A 22,883-nucleotide genomic window follows, 5' to 3' on the forward strand; every position below is an offset into this window, starting at 1 on the left:
TCTTGGAGAAGGTAGAATCACGACTCCGCATGGTTATACAACTTATCATTGCCCTTCCCACTCCTCCAACTATAAAGCAACACAACAGAAGATACAGGAATTGAAAGATTTTTTCTTTGAATTACCTACAGCATTTGGGCAGGCCTGTCATACTACTGTGAAGAAGGCACGCAGGAGGAGCACGCCAATCTGCCCAGATAGCACACTAAGGAGGCTGCTTATTAATGCAAAAAGACATCACAAAATTCCTATCACAGACAAGGAATCCCCCTATTGTGCAATAGCGAGAGGCGAGGCACTATCTCCAAGTGATGCGTTTCTAAAGCATGGGTACTTATACACATTTTCTCAGGGGCCAAAAGTAAAGTCTGGGGAGTGCCCGAGTGCCACACCTATGCTGGTGCATGCAGAGATGGAATGTGAGGTGAGAGTTTATGGGGACAGAAGAAAAACACGCACCTTTTAAAAAAAACATTGTAGAAAAAATATTCTTTCAAACACACTTTTTGCAAATTTTGCAGCAGCCAATCTTATACTGTGTGAAACCCATTAAAGTTGGTTACTGCAAGCGCAACTAGCTCTCGCACCGATGTGCGATCCTATTTCAGCCAGTGCGTATACAGACTAGAACGCTTTCGCGCTAGTGCGATCTAGCAACCCTGATCAGCTTGTGTGTCCCTATTCGTGATTAGCTCCCTAAGACTAGAACGCATTCCGCGTTACCTTTCCATTCTCCACGGTGCACACTGCGCACAGCTAGCTACACTAAATACAAGTTGAAACTACAGTCCTCCATCTTGCATCAGGCTAATCACAATGACAATTATTTTGGTTAGAACTGGTTCTGCCCCATTTTTGGCGGCCATTTTGGATTGGGGTCAGTTCACCAAAATGTTTCTGGTTTGAGTAACAAAGTAAACCAATGAATTCCGTTTTCTATTCCTTTTGGTGTTCTTTGTGGGGGATTCTCTCTATTTTTTTCTTTTACCTCACAAATTTTATAATGCGCACATTGAAATGCTCTACAGCATTTTATGATAAGAGGAAAAATCGAAGGTGAAATGGGAAGAATGGAAAGAGTACTTTAACAACTGTTTATCCAATATTGATGAGAAAGATTTTACTCCAGCACGGAGAAAGAAGATACTATTACATTGTCTCGGTCCTGGTGGTCTGAAAGTTTACAATTGCATTGACAAAAAATCTGGAGAGGAAGGCGGTGTTCACTAATGCATTGGATAATCTGAATACCTATTTTTCACCCACCGTATGAACTGCAATTGGCTGCTATAATTTGTACCTCCGGAAACGGGGAGGAAAATAACAAACAAGGAACACGTTTCACCTCTTAAAAGAAACTGCCTCTAACATGTAAATTGGCCTACTTACATGATGATCTGGTAAGGGATCTGGTCATCATGCATTGCAATAATCCTAACATTGAAGACCGGTTATGGGTGATTTCACGCTTAAAGAGATGGTTGCAATTGTAGCTAAAGCAGCATTTACCACTAGCTATACGAAGGCTGTTATTGCTGACAATAAAGAGGGAAGTGTAAGAGTGGTAATTAAATCTGCTATCAAAAAGGAATACGAAGGGAAACCTGAAAAAATAGATTTCAGAAGGGCCGGTTGACGATGTATGGAAGTTTTGAGAGGTGGATGACGTATGGAAGATTTAAGAGGAAAATGCTATTGTTGTGGTAGTCCAAGCCATTTAGCTCATGATAAAAGATGTCCTGCATTGCACCAACGATGTTCAAAATATAATGTAAAAGGACATTTTGCGAAGGTATGTTGTAAATCAAAATTTGTAAAATGTCTTGTAGAAGAATCTAATGTAGAGGAGTGCCTGAGTGATTAGGATGAAGAAAGAAACTATTGTGAGGTTGTAGCCAGAGGCGTTCTAGTCAAGCTTGTGGCAGATTCTGGTTCCCCATATACCATTGTCACAGATTCTGGTTCCCCATATACCATTGTCAATAAACAAGTGTGGAATGTGTTGTTTGGATATGTATTGGGTACCGAATTATCCCAACTTGACATCAAATCCTTAAGTTTCACAGGAGAACCCATAAAACTGACGCATTTCCTGAATTGAATTTTGAATTTGACAGGAGACCTGCAAATTGCAAAATATGTCTGAGCATAAACCTTCTTTACTTGAATGGTGGGACCAAGGTGAATTAGGTGTTCCTATCGGTCACAACCGTCCAAGTCGTGGAAAGTGAATCCAAGTTTTAGATAATTTTTTAATGAATTTCCCAAAGTTTTTGCTGGTAATATAGGAGAGCTTACAAAGTTTGACCATAACATTATATTATATCAGAGCACGATTCCGTACCCAAAATACACAAGGTCCCCCAATATTCCGCTGGGCATTGGGGAAGAGGTTCTTACAGAATTGAACAGGCTGGAAAGTTGTGGCATGATTTTATTTAAATTTTTTATTTTATTTTGTCAGTTTTGTATAGGATGAACAAGACCCTTTCGGGTATCAGAGCGCTTTACAAGGCACATAAAGGTGATTGACAAATGCATAAGAATACGATGAGTTAAGCGAATACATTCGTGGTAAAAGTTAGCGACTAGCACATATCAACAAGAATATATAAGAAAGTTCAGGTGAATCTAGATAAGCGGATCGCTTTTACTTCTTTTTTGAAGAAAGGAGCAGACGGATTCAATCTTGTTTCTGAGGGCCAGGTGTTCCAAATTCTGGGGGCCATTCCTGAGAAGGTACGATTGTAAGTTTTTTTTTCTTTCTTGTAGAAACGTTGGGTTTTAGTAGAAGATTATCAGAGCTCCTATAGGTTCTGCTACCACCCGATAGTACCAGTTTCTCTGCAAGGTATCTCAGTGTTTTTTGGTGCAATGGCTTATGAGTCATGCATGCGATTTTCAAATGGATTCTGGCCTCAAAAGGTAACCAGTTGAGGGCACGGAGGTCGGGGGAAATGTGGCAGTTTCTTCTGCAGCCTGTGATGAGTCTAGCAACTGTATTGAGTGAAGCTCTTAGCAGATCGGTTGTTGATCTGGGAAGGCCGCAGAGAGCGACACTACCGTAATCCACTCTGGGAATTACTAGGGTTGGACTGCCTGTTTAAAGTCATTCGCGGGTATGAATGGTTTCAGTCTTCTCAGTGTGCATCTGAAAATTAGCTGCTTTAGTTGCCGTGCTGATGTGTTTCTGCATGTTAGATTGTTATCCAGAGTTATTCCTAGGGATTTCTGTCTTGGAGGAAAGAAGTGAACCAGTTTAACAGTGTTCCAGATAGACCCATTCTATGTTTTAAGAGGTCTAGTAGATTGCTGTGTTTGACTGTATCGAAGGCTGAGGATAAGTCAAGTAGGATTAACAAACAGGCTTTATTTTGATCCAGTATGTGTAGGGTGTCATCTATGATGTGGGTCATGGTTGATTCGGTACTATGCCCAGATCGAAAGCCTGATTGGAAATGATCTAGCAGATTGAAGTGTAGTCGATGTGGTTACTAAGCTGCATGTGGACACATTTTTCGAGCAACTTGGCCATGGTCGAAATGTTGGATATATGGCAATAGTTTTTCAAGTTTGATGGGTCAGCTGATACTTTCTTTAGCAGGGGGGATACCTGACCAGCTTTGAGGATGTCAGGGATGGTTCCTTGAAGAAGAGAGGTGTTTATAATGCTGGTCCATAGGGGCACTAGCTGTGGCAAGAAGGTCTTTAAGTGGGTTGCAGGGAGAGGATCTGTGAAATGGTTAGAGGGATTCAAAGCCATGAGCATATTTAAGATAGTTTCTTTGCTGTAGAGGTAAAAAGTGGACCAGGAAGTGTTCTCTTTTTTTTAATTTAAATCTTTTTATTAAGGTTTTACAGGTCAAGACCCCTGGGGTAGGGGGGGGGGGTAATACATCAAACATCAATCCATTGTTTCACACATTGAAGGGTTACAGAAAATTCTCAATTAGTCATCTGCATCGTGTAGGTGTCACCCCGCCCAGCATCAAATTATGTACAAATTGTCCACAGAATTGTTGGCCAGGGATCTAATTATGTCGTGGTATGGCATTGTACGGTTCGTCCCTAGAGCTGTGTGCTGGCGGGGTGGTGTGAATGTTATCCCCGTGCGTGTCTATGTGAACCTTTATTTAAGTGGCAGTTGCGGCAAGTGAAATGTGCGTCGGTGTCCAAACTACTGACTAAAACTAGGCGTGAAATTGCGGGGAAAACTGTTCCTTGATCCATGGGCGGTAGGAAAGAGCGCGGTGGGCTGGCTAGGGCTAATGGACATGGTGGGCAGAAGGTGCTGGGGTCTGCGGTCGAAGGGGTTGGGAACGCGAAGTTCTCTTCCAGGGGATCCTCATCAATAGTCATAAGCATTAGAATATTCCCGCCCATGTGCTGGACCCCGGAAACACTATATTATATGTGCCCCACATATATATACACATATATATAAATAATATATATATATAAAAAACAAGCAATAGCAGCCAAATCACATCAGAGCTGAAATATGCTGTGAAGAATTTCCACCATACATGAATAATAAGCATTAGAAATATGAGAAACAACACCAAAGATTGTTTAGAAATTGTTTTAATGCTCAGAAAGCAGTAGAAATTCTCATAACTCACTGGAAGCATAGGAAGCTCCCAGGCTGCATTGCAAACACACAGTCTAAAAAGACTGAAAAGCTAACCTGTAGCTGAATAGCAAAAAACTGACACTGTGCCTTTAAGGCACTCATGACCCCCTGTATCCCATCATGCCCCAGGGGTGACAGTTAGGTCATTTGTTCTTTCCGGCTCCTTCAGTGAAGGACCCTGGTTACACAGCTCCACTATTTTTCTGGTTTTTGACAGAAAAATACTTCTTTTTGTCAACTTTTGCTCTTACTTCGACGTCTTACATCTAGTCAAGTAAGATACTGCTTGTTTTCAGCAGTTTGGTGAGCATTTTCCTCTGAAAATGCCTTCACTTTTTGATAAATGCCCTTCTTGTGGCAACAAGAAGGCAAAATCAGACAGCCACGACGTCTGTATCCTTTGCCTGCCTGAAGATCATGATCCAGGCACCTGTCCTCATTGTGAGAACCTGTCAGGAAGAACTCTCAAGGACAGGGAGAGAATTCGAATTTATGGCCTGGCTCACAGGGCTTCAAGAGGGAGATCTCCAGTGAAGAAAGGCTCCAAGAAGGCTCATACCTCTTCAAAAAAGAAGTCTTCATACCCTTCAACTTCAGCGTCGAGCTCAGCGCTGAGAAAAGATCCACAGGTGGAGTTTTCCTCTTCGAAACTACCGCCGACGGCGGGCTCGCCGTCGAGGAGACCAGGTACGTCGACGACGTCGAAAGAACCAGCTCCGTCGTCAAAATCCCCTCCGCCGTCGTCAACCGGGCGGCGATCGGCATCGAGGAAGGCTACTCCGCCGCTGTCAACCGGGCGACGGTCGGCGTCGAGATCCATTACCCCTCCGCCGTCGTCAACCAGGCGACGACCGGCGTCGAGGGAGGTCACTTCCCCGTCGTCAACCAGGCAACGACCGGCGTCGAGGAGTGTGACCCCTCCGCCGTTGTCCAAGAAGCGGCGATCGGCGTCGAGGACCGAGACCCCTCCGCCGTCGACAGTGACTCGTCGATTTGCGTCGAGGACGCAGTCTCCGTCAGTGCAGCATCCGCGCTTGGCGTCGAGGGTGCCCAATACCCCTCCGCCGTCGTCGCACAGGCATTCGACGTCGAGGCAGCGATCTCCGTCGACGGCTGGCCATCGCCGTTCGACGTCGAGGCAGAAAGCTCCGTCGACGACAGGACGAGGTCGTTCGACGTCGAGAGAGAAGCTTCCGTCTGCGACAGGACATCGTCGTTCGACGTCGAGGCAGAGGTCCCCGTCGGCGACCGGACACCACCGCTCGACGTCGAAGCAGAGGGCTCCGTCGACGGCTACTCATCGCCGCTCGACGTCGAGACACTACAGAACATCTCATGGACATTCAAGGTCGAGATTGTTTGATCCTCCGACTCCTCGAAGGCGTTCGACGGCGAGGAAAGAACGCTCGACGTCGAGACACTCGGATACGATCATGGTGACAGAATCTGCTTCTCACTATTCATCTTATCGGTCCTCTGGCTCCTCAACTGAGCATTCAAGGTCCAGAAGCCCTATACACAGAACTCCTGAGCGTCGTCCAGATCCTTCGGCGGAGCGCATCAGGCTGTCACCTAGATGGTAGAGATCCTTGGACCATTGGCGAGATGCTGGGCCTACCAAGCGTATGCAGGAGTATGCCAGCCCAGACCACAGGTCTCCTCTCCAAGACCTGGTGGAGGAGATGGACAAGCGTAGCCCTCCCAGGCGCACATCCCCTGTGACGCTACCCACCAAAGCGCCAAGAAGATCCCGTTCTCCTACAAGGGAACCTAGACTGGAAGGTCGGAGAAGGTCTCGATCTCCTACAAGGGAACCTAGACTGGAAGGTCGGAAACGGTCTCGATCTCCTCGGGGCAGATCTCCCGTGCGATCGCCAGCCAGATCCCCCAGGGCATCCCGATCTCCTAGAAGGGAACATCGGACAAGAGATCGGATCAGATCTCGCTCCCCTAGACGGGAGGAGCATTCAAGGACGTCGCGGGAGCGAAGACTTAGTACTCATCATAGACATAGACGTACTCCGTCTACTTCCTCAACCTCTTCTACCAGATCGTCCAAGAGGGACTACTCCCTGACTTTGACGGACAGTCCAAAGTCCAGGTCCTCCCCAGTGGATGATATTGGCACGTATCTGGATGTACTGCAAAGAGGTGCGCTTAAACTGAACATCGAAATTTCTGTCCCTCAAGTAACGACGACAGTCATTTTTGAAACCTTACACAAGAAGGCCATCTCCAGACCTCTGCTGCCTTTGGTCCCGGGGATTATGGACCCGGTCAAGGAGGTTTTCCTAACCCCAGCAGCAATCAGAGCTTTTCCGGCACGCATTCACAAGAAGTACAAACCGGCTGCTTCTGACCCGGTGTTTGTGAAATCTGACCCTCCAGCAGACTCTGTCATCGTGGCAGCGGCGAGGAAGACACATGCGGTTACTGGTTCCTCTTCAGTTCCGCCAGATAAGGACAGCAAAACCCAAGACTCCTGGGGTCGGAAGGTTTGCACGCCTGCTGCTTCCACTCTTAAGGTCGCCAGTGCAGCTGCGCTCCTGGGTCGGTATGACAGAGCCTTATGGGACTCGATGGAAAGATTCAAAGCCAAGCTACCGAAATAGGACCAGCAAGACTTTGAAGAAACTGTTACGAGGGGTGTCTGGTGGCAAACCAGATGATAAGCGCGGCCGCGGATGGGGCGGTGCTTTCGGCTCATTCCTATTCCCATGGAGTTTGTGCCAGAAGATCAGCCTGGTTGCGCCTTACAGGTCTAAAACCGGATGCTCCGCATCGGATTCTAAATCTTCCCTTTTCGGGTTCCGCTCTCTTCGATGAACATGCGGATGAAGAGATGACCCGAATGAAAAATGAGCTGGACACGGTGAAGGCGGTGGGCTTGGAGAAGAAGAAGGAATTCAATGGCCGCTTCAAGACCAACAGGGGGAGAGGGGCTCAACAGAGGGTTCAAACCCCTCAGTGGTCCCAAAACAAAACTCAAGGGAAACCCCAGTTTTGTGGCAAGCCCAGCAGAGGAAGGGGAGGTCACCAACAGTCCTCCAACACCACGAGAGGAGGAAAGGCCTGAACAGTGGCTTCCTCTGACGCCGTTGCCCACTCCAGTGGGAGGAAGTGCTTCACAACACCTGGCAGAGGGGGTCAGCATCACAAGAGATCAGTGAAATGAAATGAATGAATGAAATGAAATTATATTTATAAAGCGCATGGCTGCCCGAAAGCGTCCCAGCGCTAAGTGGGTGCTGAATATACTGGGCAATGGATACAGGATACATTTCCGTGCTCTTCCAAAGAGCGTCCCTCCAAAGAGCTCTTGCCCTCACCAACTAAGCTTGCTCCGACGAGAGGTAAAAATCCTGCTGTAATAAAGAGCGATAGAGGAAGTTACTCTCGCTCTAAGAGGAAAAGGAGTTTACTCCAGATATTTCCTTGTCCCCAAAAAAGATCAGGAGGACAAGTTCCGACCCATACTCAACCTACGACTCCTAAACAAGGTTATCGTCAAGGAAAAGTTCTGCATGTTAGCGCTTCACCAGATATGTCCTCATCTGCAAGCCGGAGATTGGATGTGTTCGGTGGATCTGCAAGACGCGTACTTTCACATCCCGATTGCGCAACAACATCACAAGTACCTAAGGTTTGTTGTGGGAAACAAACACTACCAGTACAAGGTGTTACCCTTCGGTCTCAAGTCCGCACCACGAGTCTTCACCAAATGCATGGCGATGGTGGCGGCTTTTCTTCACAAGAAGGGTCTCTTCCTTTACCCATACCTGGACGACTGGCTCCTAAAGGGTCCATCTCCGGTACGGGTAACGCAAGATCTGCAACTGTGCCTGCACCAGCTTCACAGGCTCGGCCTCCATGTGAACCTGGAGAAGTCAGTCCAGCGGCCTACGCGATCCATCCACTACCTAGGCTCCGTTCTGGACACAAGCGTGGGAAAAGCGTTTCCTTCGGAGGAGAGACTTTCTTCCATGAAACAGAAATGTGGGATTCTGCTAGAGTCTCGGCTTCCAACAGCACGACAAGTAGAGTCTCTACTGGGTTCCATGGCGTCCTGCATCCTTCTCATCCCAAACGCCAGGCTGAGAATGCGTCCTCTACAACAGGCTCTGGAGGATCAGTGGGACCAGGCAACAGGACGTTGGGAGGATCGAATCAATCTTTCCCAAGCGACAAAAGAGTCCATCAGATGGTGGACTCGGAGACACAATGTGATGGTGGGAGTGCCGTTTCACCAACCCATTCCGTCCCAATCTATAGTGACAGATGCCTCCCTGCAAGGCTGGGGAGCACACATGGGTCCGCTTCAAATTCAAGGCCAGTGGTCTGCGCAGGAGCAGACTTATCACATCAACATGCTGGAACTCAGGGCGGTATTCCTGGCTCTCAAAGCTTTCCTGCCAGCGATCAAATCCAACTCGGTCCTGGTTCAGACGGACAATACGGCAACCATGTTCTATCTGAACAAGCAAGGAGGCACAAAATCTCGCCCACTGTCTCGAGAGGCTCAGGCAATATGGCATTGGCTTCTCGCTCGAGGTCTCACAGTAGTGGCAGTGCATCTTCCGGGCGAGTTGAACGTCAAAGCAGACGCACTCAGCAGGCACTTCGAAGATCAGCCAGACTGGTGCTAAGCGACGAAGTAGTAGAAGAGCTTTTTCGTTGCTGGGGACGTCCATCCATAGACTTGTTTGCAGACGACGAAAACACCAAGTGCCACGCCTTCACGTCCAGGTTCCACAGGCCAGGAACGCAAGGGAACGCTCTTCTGTTGGATTGGGCAGGGATGTTCGCATACGCGTTTCCTCCCCTGGCTCTAATTCCGAGAGTGGTTTCCAAGCTCCTCAGGACGAACATGGAAATGATCCTGATTGCTCCAGACTGGCCTCGGCAGTAGTGGTATCCGGACCTTCTACATCTGTCTGTGTGTCCACACAAACGACTCCCTTGCAGACCGGACCTGTTGAGCAAAATGAACGGGAAAATAATGCATCCCAACCTCCCATCATTGAACCTAACAGCATGGCTCCTGAGGTCCTGCGATACGGACATTTGAACCTACCTCCAGAATGCATGAACATTTTAAAGGAGGCTAAGAGACCGTCCACGAGAGCATCCTATGCCTTCAAGTGGAAAAGGTTTTACTTGTGGTGTAGGGATCATCATTTGGATCCGACTAAGGGGCAGGAGGACGTCATCTTACCATACCTCCTTTCCCTCGCAACAGCTGGTTTAAAGTACGCTTCAATTAGAGTGCATTTGTCAGCTATTGTGGCTTACAGAAAGTCACCTAATCAGGTGTCTTTCTTTCAGGTTCCAGTGGTCAAGGATTTCCTCCAGGGATTGAAGAAAGTGTATCCCCCTGTGCGAAATCCTTCTCCTCCGTGGGAATTAAACCTAGTTCTATCAAGGTTAATGTCTCCTCCTTTCGAGCCCATCCACAAGGCTTCCTTACAACATCTCTCTTGGAAGGCAGCTTTTTTGGTGGCAATTACCTCTGTGGGCAGAGTCAGTGAGATACAAGCGCTCTGTGCAAAGGAACCTTATACTGTATTCCACCATAACCGAGTAGTCCTAAGGACTCACCCATCCTTCTTGCCTAAGGTCATCTCTGATTTTCATATAAATCAGTCTATTTCCCCCCCTTCCTTTTTTCCAAATCCTACGACCCCGGCAGAGCGGTCACTTCACTCCTTAGATCTTAAAAGAGTGCTTAAGTTTTATTTGGAAAAGACTAAAGGGATTAGGAAAACGTACCAACTGTTTGTGAACTATGGCTCAATGAGAACTGGCTTTCCAGCAGCAAAGAGGTCCATTTCCAGGTGGATTGTCTCTTGCATTAAGTTGGCCTATCAACTAGCAGGCAAGCCTTTGTTGATGTCTCCAAAAGCGCATTCCACTAGAGGGAAGGCGGCTACAGTGGCTTTCTTGCATGACGTTCCCATGTCGGAAATATGCAAGGCTGCAACCTGGAAATCAGTGCATACCTTTAGGAGGCATTACTGCCTCGAATCTGATTCCAGGACCGATACTAAAGTAGGGCAAGCCTACTTGAGGAATCTGTTTGGGTAGTCTATAGTCTACTCAGGCTTATTGATGAGATTTCTGTCTTATCTTTCCTTTGCCCGCAGGGATGAGGAGAGGCTCGCTATTCTATTCTAATGCTTATGGCTATTGATGAGGATCCCCTGGAAGAGAAGGATTAGTTACTTACCTGTAATCCTAGTTCTCTTCCAGGGGTATCCTCATCAAAGTCATAAGCAACCCTCCCGCCTCCCCGGGCAAAGGATACTCTTTAATAAGGAGATATTGTTAACCTATTTGTTATTGGGTTTGTTTTTCAGTCTCCGAAAAGAACAACTGGCCTAACTGTCACCCCTGGGGCATGATGGGATACAGGGGGTCATGAGTGCCTTAAAGGCACAGTGTCAGTTTTTTGCTATTCAGCTACAGGTTAGCTTTTCAGTCTTTTTAGACTGTGTGTTTGCAATGCAGCCTGGGAGCTTCCTATGCTTCCAGTGAGTTATGAGAATTTCTACTGCTTTCTGAGCATTAAAACAATTTCTAAACAATCTTTGGTGTTGTTTCTCATATTTCTAATGCTTATTATTCATGTATGGTGGAAATTCTTCACAGCATATTTCAGCTCTGATGTGATTTGGCTGCTATTGCTTGTTTTTTATATATATTTATATATATATGTGTATATATATGTGGGGCACATATAATATAGTGTTTCCGGGGTCCAGCACATGGGCGGGAATATTCTAATGCTTATGACTTTGATGAGGATACCCCTGGAAGAGAACTAGGATTACAGGTAAGTAACTAATCGATCCTCTGGATCGAAAGGAGTATTCTGCCAGGGGTGGCAGCCATGGCTCCAAGAGGGATCAATGCTCATTCCGACCAGTCTGGATGGCTCGGAGTTCTGGCGTCGGGCGATTGATTAGGGGGGTTGGGGTGTTTGGGGAAGCTTGGGCGTGAAATGTGGAAGGTACGGGTGCGTTGTCTGGAGCTGTCTCCTGTCTAAACTGTATGAGCAGTTGTGCCCATTCCAGGGAAATGGGGTGTTTGCGTGTTTCTTTCACTTCCTCCTCTCGCAGGATGTCCTCCTCTGCTGCCCCCCATTTGCTCACCACGCCTACCCAGGCTGCTTCCGGGGGGCCCAATGGGGCTCTCCAGTGCATAGCGATCGCCCGCTTCGCCAGCAGCAGGGCGAGGGATGCAAATCGCCATTGCAATTTTTCGGACTTCTTCTTTCTGTATGTCCCAAGTGCACATACTTCTCAGGAATCAATGTGTGGCAAGCCAACCAGCGCGAGCAGTGTTTGGTGTACCGTGGCCCAGTATCGTTGCAGGGATGGGCAGTCCCAAAACATGTGTCGGAAGTTTGCCTCCGGCAATGCATAATGTGGGCAGTTAAATTGTGTGTCCGGGTAGTACCGATGTAGCTTATCCGGCGTGAGGTATGCCCGGTGAAGTATGTTAAATTGTATGTTTTTGAACCGTAGCGTTCCTGGACACTTTCTTTGTATATTCGAAAGCGCGCGTCCATTCTCTGTCATGGAACGCCCTACCGACATCGTCCTCCCAGGATTGGCGTAAATTAGCTAGGGAAACATTTGTTAATTCTCTGATGGCCTTATAATGCCATGTAACTCGGTGTCTGCCAGCTCCCATGCGGAGTATGGAACACTGGGTGTGTGGGCGGTTCGCCATCTCGCAGAGTCCAGAACGGTCGTGTGCTATCTAGGAGTTGCCCGTACACAAGGAATTGTCCTCGCGGGAGGACATACAACTCCACCAGCTGCTCATAGCTTCGCAGTTGCCCTTCATGGAACAACGCTTCCATCTCCGTCAGGTCGTGGTCGGTCCATATTTGTAGGGCTCTAGTAGTGTAATGTTTGTCTCCACGGGGGAGACCCACCAGGGGTAGAAGTGGGGAATAGAGTGGCCGGTCTGTGGACATTCGATGGATACGCATCATGCATTTTCTCGCAATGGAGACTTGAATCGGGTGGGTGCGGGACGGCTTGGTCCCTGGTAGGAGCATCCTTCTGATGGCTGGAAGAGGTACTCTACCGGTCTCCGCTATTGTTTCCCCGACGCATCTCCCTGCCGTCCAGTGGGAGAGCCACTGAAGTTGCGCGGCAGGAAATGGGATTCGAAGGATGGGGCCCCTGAGCCTCCGTCTGCGGTGGGCAAATATAGCGTGCGTAATGCCACTCTATGCCGGCCGTTCCCCCCATATGAGCGTTGTGAGTAGGGTGTCCAGTTCTCGGAAAATGACCGGGGTGGGATCACCGGGAGATTGGCAAAGTGGTAGAGCAGTCTGGGCACCATTATAATTTTTGCAATGGCCACCCGGCCGATGGGCGCCAGGGGCAGCGTCTTCCAGAAGGTTACAGCCGATTGCAGACCCGCTAACACCTTGCGGTGATTGCCTTCATGTAGATCCGTCGGGGAATGATAGTCGCACTCCCAGGTACCTGGGGGCAGCCCCGTTCCAACGCAAGACCCGAGTGCCCAGCAACACCTCGTGTGGCGCCAGGTGGGGGCCGAGCGGGTAAACGGTTGATTTCTCCCAATTGACCCTGAGGCCTGAAATGGCTCCGAAGGCTTGCAGAGCATCCCATATGGATGTGAGATCTCCCGTCACGTCACAAACGTAGATCAGCAGAACGTCCACGTATAAGGATACGCAATGCGTCGTTCCCGCGATCGGAATCCCCCAGGCCTCCCCATCCAGTCGTAGCCTCGCGACCAATAGTTCAACTGCCAGTGCGAAAAGGAGGGGTAAGAGTGGGCACCCTTACCTGGTCCCTCTCTCCACTGGGAACGGAGCAGAGATAAGTTTGCCGATCCTCACTCTGAAGTGAGTCCCCCATACAAGAGTCGCGTATATGCCATCAAGACCCGACCGATTTCCAGTGTCCGGTGGACCGTGAATAAATGGGGCCATAGTAAGGTGTCAAACGCCTTCTCTAAGTCAAAGATCAGGCACGCTGCGTGAGGAAATCTGTCCCACGTACTGTCCTGGATATGGAAGAGCCGCCTCATATTGTGGGATGTGTTGCGTCTAGGCACAAATCCACATTGGTCGGGGTGTATTAGGACTGGCAGAATTTGACTATAGCGGTCGGCCAGAATTTTCCCTAGGATTTTACAATGCGTGTTTAGGAGTGTGATGGGTCTGTAGTAAGACTGGTGCGTGGGGTCTCTGTGTGGTTTTAGAAAGGTCACCATCATGAATTCCCGGAATGACGCGGGCAAAAGCCGCTTGGAGAGGGCCTTATCGTATGTGTTCGTTAGATGGGGTACTATCTGGGCCGCAAATGTGCTATAGTATTCTAACGGGAGCCCATCCATCCCCGGCGTTTTCTTCCGCGCGAGGGACCCAATGGCGCGCTTAACATCGGAGGATGTGATTTTACTGTCACATTCTTTCTTTTCTGCTGGGGAGATTGTGGGGAGTGTGTGTGTGCCCAGGAAGTGCACCAATGTGGAAGGTGTCGCTGACGCTGGGGTGCAGTACATGGCTGTGTAGTAGGTGCGGAATATATTTAGGATGTCAAGTTGTGAAGTGTGGAGCCGCCCAGTTTCGTCGATCAGTTCTGTGATGGGCTGTGAGGTCGTGTCCTGCTTGGCCATCCACGCTAGGAGTGCCCCTGCTCTGTTACCCTCCCTGTGTGTCCGTACAGCGTACATACGGAAGTTATATTTCCGTAGGGCCCGCAGTTTTTCCGCATGTGTGAGCTTCGCAGCCGCGACCTACTCTAAGGTGGCCCTTTCCTGGTCTGATTCACGGGACAGTCTCGCGAGCGATGTCTGACGCATGTAGTGCTTGCTCCAGTGTTTTTCGCACCCCGACCACTTGCTGAATGCAATGTACGCGCGCGGTGATCTTATATGTATCCCATTCTACAGCTCTGGAAGAGGCAGTGCCCGCATTATGTTGAAAGTGCTCTCGAATGAAGTCCTCGTGTGTTTGACGGAAGGCTGGATCAGTGAGGCATTCCTGGGGAACCTCCATGTGGGGACCGGGGGGTGGGGTGGTCTCCAGCGGAGGGTCACCGTGTGTGCGTCGTGATCTGAGACTATGCGCCCCAGATAGTTAGTGTGTTGTATTGTCGGTAGGACGGCCACGGAGCACGGAAATCGGTCGAGCTGCACTCAAAGGTTATGTGGGATAGAGTGAAAGGGATATAAAACTTGGCTGTCTGGTTCCGTGCTCTGCAGACATCCACCAGCGCCCAGTGTTCCACCCATCTGCGAAAGTGCTCAGTTTGTGTGCCGGGGAGTGCGGTGGTGGGGGGGGGGGGGGGGTTGCGACCTGTCTAGGCGTAGATCTAATACACAGTTATAATCCCCAACCAGGAGCTATGGCTCCGTTGTGTGGCGGGCTAATACTGTAGTCAACTTGTCCCAGTATTGTTCCTGGTCTGTATTCGGGGAATACACAAAGCCGATAAGTATCCACTGGCCTTCTAACAGGACTCTGATAATTGCATATCTCCCGTCGTTGTCAATCAATCGGAACTGTTCTTTGAATGGTACGCCAGGTCTGATCCAGATTAAAGTGCCCCTTGTAAAGGCGGAGTACTTTGTGGCACATACAATACCTCGCCATTTCTTATGAAGGTGGCTCACCTCTTGTTCTGTCAGGTGTGTCTCCTGTAGGAGGGCCACCTAGGCCTGTTGCCGCTTAATGTAGGCGTATATCGAATACCTCTTCGTGGCCGTATGCATACCCCTAACATTTAAAGTCACAACCTTAAGGTCCGTATTTGGAAATCTAGATGTCATGGGTCAGCTATGTGGTTTGTAGACCCCAAATGATAACCCCCTCTTCCTCCTCCTCTCTAGACTCTCCTGCAGACCATTTGTCGCTCCCCAGCCCGGGGATGTGTCATGGTCCTGTCTTGTTGAGCCCGCCCGCTTCATAGTGCCCAGGAAAGGAATAACATAAAGGGAAATAAACCATAACTCTGGGGAACATTCCCAACTGGGGGATCACTCGAGGCAATACGTCCAAACAATATCGCATATGAGTTCTTTAGTTCGTTATTGTGGGGTGGTGGCCGACTGCCCTCCCTGTCGCTGCCGGCTCCACAATCAAAGTAGGTTGGCTATGGAAGTGGTCCCTCTGGTATTGTGCAATACAATTCATTGGTGCAGATGCGGGGTAGCATGGCGTAGCGTCGTAAACATCTGGAGGCCCATCAGCGGACCCACCTCGTTCGATAGTCATCCGGGTGGCTGCAGGTGCGTCGGGTGGTCCAGTGTGGGCTGGGCTGTGCTGCCAAGTGGTCTCTGTGGTCATATTGCTGTCACATCAGCAGATCCGCAGTTTGGGGTGTCACTACCGGGGGTGTCAGGGACCCCTCACGGGAGGCGTAGAGTCGCTGTCTTCATCTTCTGAGCTAAATAGATGTCCACATCCGATCCTTCCTTCCTCCGTCTGTCTGAGCGCGGACACCGCTTCGATCGCTCTCCTGTGCTCCGCGATGATCTGGGGATCCACTCCCCATTGTAGTAGATCGGACACTGAGCTGTGTTAGGGTGACTTTGCGACCTTGTCTCCATGGTTGTCGCTTAGATTGACTGCTTTGTGTGCCCGGTGGCGTCAGACGGCGAGAGGCATGTTGCTCCACCCAGGTATCCGCTTCCTTCGGATTTGTGAAGAAGTGCGTGACTCCGTTGTGGATGATCTTAAGTTTTGGCCGGGAACAAGAGGGCGTATTGGATGTTCTTCTGCTGTAGTGTTCGTTTTATCGCCTGGAAGGTGGCCCTTTGTTGCTGTACGGCTCGGGAGTAATCAGGAAATAGCATCACTTGCTTATCTTCCACCTGTAGTCGCCCATGTGTTCTGGCCGCCCGGAGAATGGCGTCCCTGTCTCGGAAGTGGAGGAGCTTCCACAGGAACGGTCGCGGGGGCAGGCCTGGTTTAGGTTTGCGCGCCGGGACTCGATGCGCTTGTTCAATGGAGAAGAAGGGAGTCCGGTCTGTGGCTGGTGTAAAGGTCCCGATCCAGTCCGTGATGAATTGTATGGGGTCGGTCCGCTCCGCTCCCTCTGGCAGATTCATGATGCGGATGTTGATCCTTCGAGAGCGCCCCTCCAAATAGTCTGTCTTGTATCCCCGCCGGGGTCCCCCAAAGAGAGGGGGGGTGCTTTCAGGCACCGGGCCATTTCACCACTGTTCTTCAGGAAGGTGGGGCTGTGTGGTGGCTGGGGTCGCGTTGATTCCTGCCGGGGCCTCTCGAGTAAGCGGGGGGGTGTGGGTTCGATCGCTTCCTCCCCCCCGGAGCAGCCAGCAGCGTCTCCCTTGGTGTGGGGTTGACTCGCCACCTCCCGGTGTTGCCAAGCGTGGCCAGGGCCGGAGCACGGATGGTCTAGCCTGGCGGGGGCGGGACTCCCCCGGTAGCGATGTTTATCCGGGCCGCTTAGATGTCTCCTCCCCTGCAACCGCCCGCAGCGCCCAGCGTCATGCCGTCGTCTTTGGGTAAGCCGCCTCCTCACCGTAGGGCAAAATGTGTGTGTTGCTGGAGACCTCTGGTCTCGCATCCCCCGGATCCGGCAGCGCCCAGGCGCCGTCGCTCTACCTGGCAGCCGCCATCTTGTCAGGCCACACACGGGGAGCAAGGGCGGAACGCCGCGGGCCACTCAGAGACGGCGCCCAGGAGCCCCAGGCAGGTCAGGGCTGTCCCGGGTGGTTCCTATCCTCGACGGCGTTTCTACTGCCCCTGTAGCATGTGTGGGGACGCCGGCAGGTGCCGTTGACGTGGGCCGGCAGCCGGAGCACTAGAAAGATCGGTCCGCCATCTTAGGCGGCTTAGCCACGCCCCCAGGAAGTGTTTTTCTTGAGGTTGAGCTTTGAAGAACAATTAGGCGGGGTCCCTGGTATGGTCAGCGTGGTAATAGTGTGTGTGAGGGGGGTGTGGGTGTGTGTGTGGGTGGGGGATTGTAGGTCATTACGTAGGTCTGTCTTTAAATTTTCAGTCTTTGTTTTGAAAAAGGCAGCAAGCTCCTCGCAATTGGGGAGTGTTTTTGAACTAGCTTGGGGGGAGTGGGAAGACACCCTTTGGTTGATTTTTGGTTATTTCGAATAGTTTTTTGGGGCGGTTCTTAGCTTGGTCTAATTGGTTACATATGAAGTCCGCTTTTGAACGTCTAATCTTTCTGTAATAGGAGTTTTTGGTGCTTCTTAGTAGTTTGAGGTGTGCAGCGGATGGAGTGGATTTCCATTGTCTTTCAATTGCTCTCAGGGATCTTCTGTCATCGTTTAGCCTACCATCGTACCAAGGGTTTGAGTCTTTTGTGGTGACTCTTTTCAATTGTAGGGGGGCTAGGTCGTCGAGTACCGTGTTCATGGAGTTGAAGTAGTGATTGGTCAAGTCCTGTTCATCATCTAAGCCATCCAGTGGTGGCGTGAGGATGTGGTTGGCGGTTGCGAGTGTGGTAGGATTGATTTTATCTAGGTTCCTCCTCCAGATTTTTGTTCTCTTAGGTTGGATGGATGGTATTTTAACTAGTTCCTTGATATGGAATGTGATTATGTGATGGTCGGACCAGGCGCAAGGCAGAATAGATTCAAGCTGAATAGAGTCTACTTTGGAGATCACTAGATCAAGGGGATGAGCCCGTATCGTTGGTGGGACTATCACAGATTTGGGACAGGTTATGGTCGGACAGGAAATCTTTGAGGCTATTGACCTCTGGGTCGTTTAAATCGTTCCAGTGGAGGTTGAAGTCCCCCAGGAAGATCTGGGTAGTCTGTTTGCTCTGCATTTGTTGCTAAAATATCCATGATGTGCGCGATGAAGGTAAGGTTGTTGCCTGGAGGATGGTAGAAAGAGTGGAGTGAGCAAATTGGTTTGTTATTGCTCGAGATGTCTAGGCAGAGGTATTCACATGAAGAGAATACTGGGGAGTTGGAGCGGTTCACAGAGAGTTTGTTCCTATGAATGCAGGCAATGCCACCCCCTAGTTTATTAAGTTGATCAAGTCTTGTGATGTAATAGTGTAAGGGAACCAAAATGTCTAAGATGGGTGAGGATGAGTCGTTTAGCCAGGTTTCCGTCAGGATGATAAGGTCAGGTTCATTAGTTATAATGAGGACAGCTATATCGGCGGCATGACGAGATGCTGATCTACAGTTTAGGAGGATACATTTTAGCTGGTCCTTGGTCAAAGTGGTGTTCTGGTCATGGGTATTCTCTCGAGGTAATTTTTGTCAATACCTCTGGGGGCGTGTCTTGTACTTCTAGATGCATTGGGCTGGATGGGTTGGATTAAGGACCATTTCCGTTTGTTGTCTGTGTGTGCTGGTGTAGAGGGAAGAGAGTTCATAAGAATGAAGCATGGAGGTGAGCTCACTTGGGGAGGGCTCACTTTTCTCTAGTAGGGCGGAATGAAGCATTCGGGTAGGGTACTGTATTCCATTCAAGTCTGGGGTCAGGTGTCAGTTATCATGTTGGTGGCCTGAACTGTGGTAAGGTGAGGAGGGGTTATTGCTGGTGTGGTGTCCAGGGGCAAGAGGTGAGCTGGTTCGATGCATGAGGGTTTTTCGGTGTGGGAGTCCATAGGGAAGTGGTTGGTGGAGAGAGGATGGGAAGGGGTGTTGATATGTAATTTAGGAGGATCTAATTTGTATGTGACAGACTTGTAGAGTGGTGGTAACTGGAGAGGGGGGGGGGGAAGTGAAGAGGGGACGTGAGGGGTTATTGTTATGAGCTATGGGAGGAGGAACTGCAAGATTTATAGTGCAGGGAGAGGGAGAAGATGTACCGGCGGATGGATCTGGAGTAAGTGTGTTGGAGGAAAAGATTGGGGCTGAGCCCGCAATGAGTTGGGTGAAGGTGCGGTTGCGGAGAAGGGGAGGGGAGGTTGAGGACGCGGGCGTGAGGGAGAACTGGGGTCGAGGTGATGCGAGTGACAGGCGAGGTGGGTGTAGTAGAGATTGTGGTGGCGCTGGGGAAGGATTGGAGATTATGTGGGTATATGTCACTAGAAGGGGTGTCGGTTAGGTCTGAGGTGGATGTATATGTACAGTGTGATACCAGAGGGGAATGACTGAATGAGGAGTCAGGTAAGGAATCCAACAGAGGGTTAGGAGAATGGTTTGTGGGGGGGGGGGGGCTGGAATAGGGTCTTGCCACCTTCGCTTTGATGCTAGCGAAGATGTTGTCCGTTAAATTCAGATTATGGTCAGCTGCCTGCATGAGGATAATCCCAGTCTGATAAATGGTAAAAGTAGCTGTTGCTTTGTAGAACGGATAGGGAGTGATATTTAATGTGAGACCGTGTGCGTTTTTTTTGGTTGAAGCAATTGGGAATAGGGCGAGAAAGGCTTTCTGCCATTGTGCTCTCCTTTTGGTGTAGAATAAGATGTCGTTTGTTATGTGTCCTGTATTGTTTGAAAAATAAGGGAAAGAGATTAAGGTTTCTGGATTTGATTTTAGTAGACGATGTTTGAAGCTTTTGGCCGCTTTTTTTGAGAGGTAAGGGGGAGGGGGGTATTTGATGGAATAGGTGTGTGGGCCCATAGGCTCCATAATATGGTATGAAAGTTATGGAAAAGAGTTGTAGACTGGTGGGAGCAATATTTGGGGAGTATGAGCAGTTGAGATCTCAGAGGTTAATTCCAGGTAATGAGTCCTTTGGATAGGTCCTCGCTCCATTACATTTAATAGGTCATGAAGTGGTAGATGGTCCTTGTTTGAGGGGGTCAGATTAAATTGGCTAACTATGTCCCAATTTAGGTAGTGTCACGGGGTCCATAGTTAGAGAGTTAGCGGTTGCTGAAATTTAAAGTAAATAATATCCATCCATTAGTGGGTTAGCGTGTTTGTTGTTGAGAACAATGGGTACGCTCTGTGGAGGTTGCATGGGTATCAATCATTCCAAGATGGCTGCTTCTTTGTCTAATGATAACAAATATCAGTGGGTTAGTCCTATTACCCTTTCCATGCCACACGAGCTACCAAGGTAATGTCCTCTGTGTTTCTATGGGGGCAGATCAGCATTCATGGTCCTTTCTTTCTGTTTGATAATGAGGTGAATGCTATAGGTACTGGGACTTTGCAGTGGCGTGAGGTGAATCGTCCTTTTTTTGTGTTACCTAAACCGCTAATTAGTCATTTGAGGTTCCCCCATTTAGGTAGAAAAAATGGTGGGGCTTGTGCTGTCTATCGAGGAGTGATCATCCAGGTCACTCTTGTGATCCCTCTCCTCCGTCCGTGTCTGTGTGCTGCTCTGAATGCCCCTCCACTATAATGCGCGCCCCCTGGGGACAATTCAAAGGTGAATGTCAAACAAGTGATCATAAGCACCTCTGCATCGGTCTCTCCGTGTGCTGTCCCCAGCGTGTAAACGCGAGCACAGTAGTCCTCGAATTGCAGGGCAGCACTCCAGAAGTATGCACGGGGTCAGGGGGAGGGGAGGGGTCGCTAAAAAAATGCTGTTAATACAGGGAGCCTCAGCTCGGTTGGCTGCAGCGTGGCTGGAACAGGGCTCACCTCGTAAAAAATGTGGCTCTTCTCGGTACTCTCCGCCCACCTCATGAGAGTGCAGTCTTAGGCGCCACCGCTCCGATGCAGTCTTAGGCGAGACCGCTCCGAGGCAGCTGGGGATCACTGGTGGAGATCGGGACTGCTCCTATATCTCAGTCCTCTATGCGGGAGGGGATCGTCCTGGAGCTCCGGGTGCTGACGCTGGCCACTCCATCAAATGTGGTCAATCACGGTCTGTGGACCCGCCCGATCAGCCGTCTCTGACTACGATGCTGTTCATTCCTCTGACTGGGTCGCACCATGGGTGGTGGCTGGGAAATAGAATGGCAAGATCACATTGTGTGTCGACCTCAGAGACTTCAATAAGAACGTATTTGTTGATCAATTTCCCCTACCAGGTATAAATGAATTGTCTTTAAAAGGGAACATGAGCTGGTTTACGACAATAGATCTAACGTCAGCCTACCGCCAGGTATCTTTACACCCAGATAGTAAACAGACTGGTTTTATAATGCCTGTAGGGTGTTAACAGTTTAGAAGAGTTCCCTTTGACCAAGCTTCGGCTGCCGCCATGTTTCAGCCTTTAATGTAGAAACTATTGTGTAATGTGTCTAATGAAACTTTATTCAAGGATGATATTTTAATAATGGGAGAAAACAGAAAAGAACATAAGACATTGAGAAAAGTATTGAGAATTCTTGAAAATTGATAGCAGAAGCTGCTAAACATAAAATAGGTAAAAGGAAGGTCACGTATTTGTGTCACCAGATCAGTTGTGATGGCATTGCACCTAAGGAGGATATGATATGAGCGATCAAAAAGCTTCACCCAGTAACAAAGAAGTGTGAGCTTTTGTAGGCTTAGCTGAATTCTACTCTAAATTTGTTCAACATTTCTTGAGTAAGATATACCCTATTAGACAGTTATTAAATAACAGAACGCCTTTTGTATGGTCCCCAGATTGCTTAACAGCGTTTGACGGTATTAAAAAAGACATTAATGAGACACCGTTGCTTTATGATCTTGATCCTGAATGCAAGAAAAATATCATAACTACTGATGGCAGTGAAAAAGGGATTGTGGCAGTGTTGTTCCAGGTTGATACAGTAGAAAACGAGCATGTAGTGACATTTGCATCAAGAGCATTAACATCCCCGGCGGAAAATTACTCGGTTACAGAGCGAAACTCTGGGGTGTGTTTGAGGCCTTGGCCATTTCCGGCAATTTGTTTGGGGATCAAAAGTAGTTCTTCACTCTGATCACGAACTTCTATGCAAAATACTTACAACACAAGGACTCAACAGTGCCTCACCATGGATTACAAGGTTATTTATGCATTTATTAGATTACTGTTTTGAAGTACAATATTTGCCAGGAGTGCGATACAAGATTGCTGAATGAGTAGTCTTCCTTTTTAAGTGAACCGCCTAATGAATGAAATGATTGTTGGGTGGCAGTATTAGGGTCCAAGGATCTAGCAGAAGTGAATAATGAAGCATGGTAAAGTGATACTTAATCTGATGCTATTTTAAGCAGAATCATGGCTATGATCAAAGAGGGGTGGCTGGAGAAAATAAGAGCTGTTGATTTAACTGTATGTTGGGAATTTAGGAATTAATTATCCATTGAAAATGGGCTGGTGTTCAGGAGAGGACGTTTGATGCCACCAACTTCTTTCATTGAAAGGATCATAACTTGGTGTCATAAAGGCCGCCTGAAGAG

General features: G+C 49.0%; 1 protein-coding gene across 8 annotated transcripts in view; it reads left to right on the top strand.

Moving 5' to 3' along the window:
- Positions 1-22,883, top strand: part of MARK2 (microtubule affinity regulating kinase 2) — a 632,043-nt gene that overhangs the window by 100,434 nt on the left and 508,726 nt on the right. The gene's annotated exons all lie outside the window — the stretch shown is intronic.

This window comes from Lissotriton vulgaris, unplaced genomic scaffold (genome assembly GCF_964263255.1).
Source record: "Lissotriton vulgaris unplaced genomic scaffold, aLisVul1.2 SCAFFOLD_667, whole genome shotgun sequence".
Lineage (NCBI taxonomy): Eukaryota > Metazoa > Chordata > Amphibia > Caudata > Salamandridae > Lissotriton > Lissotriton vulgaris.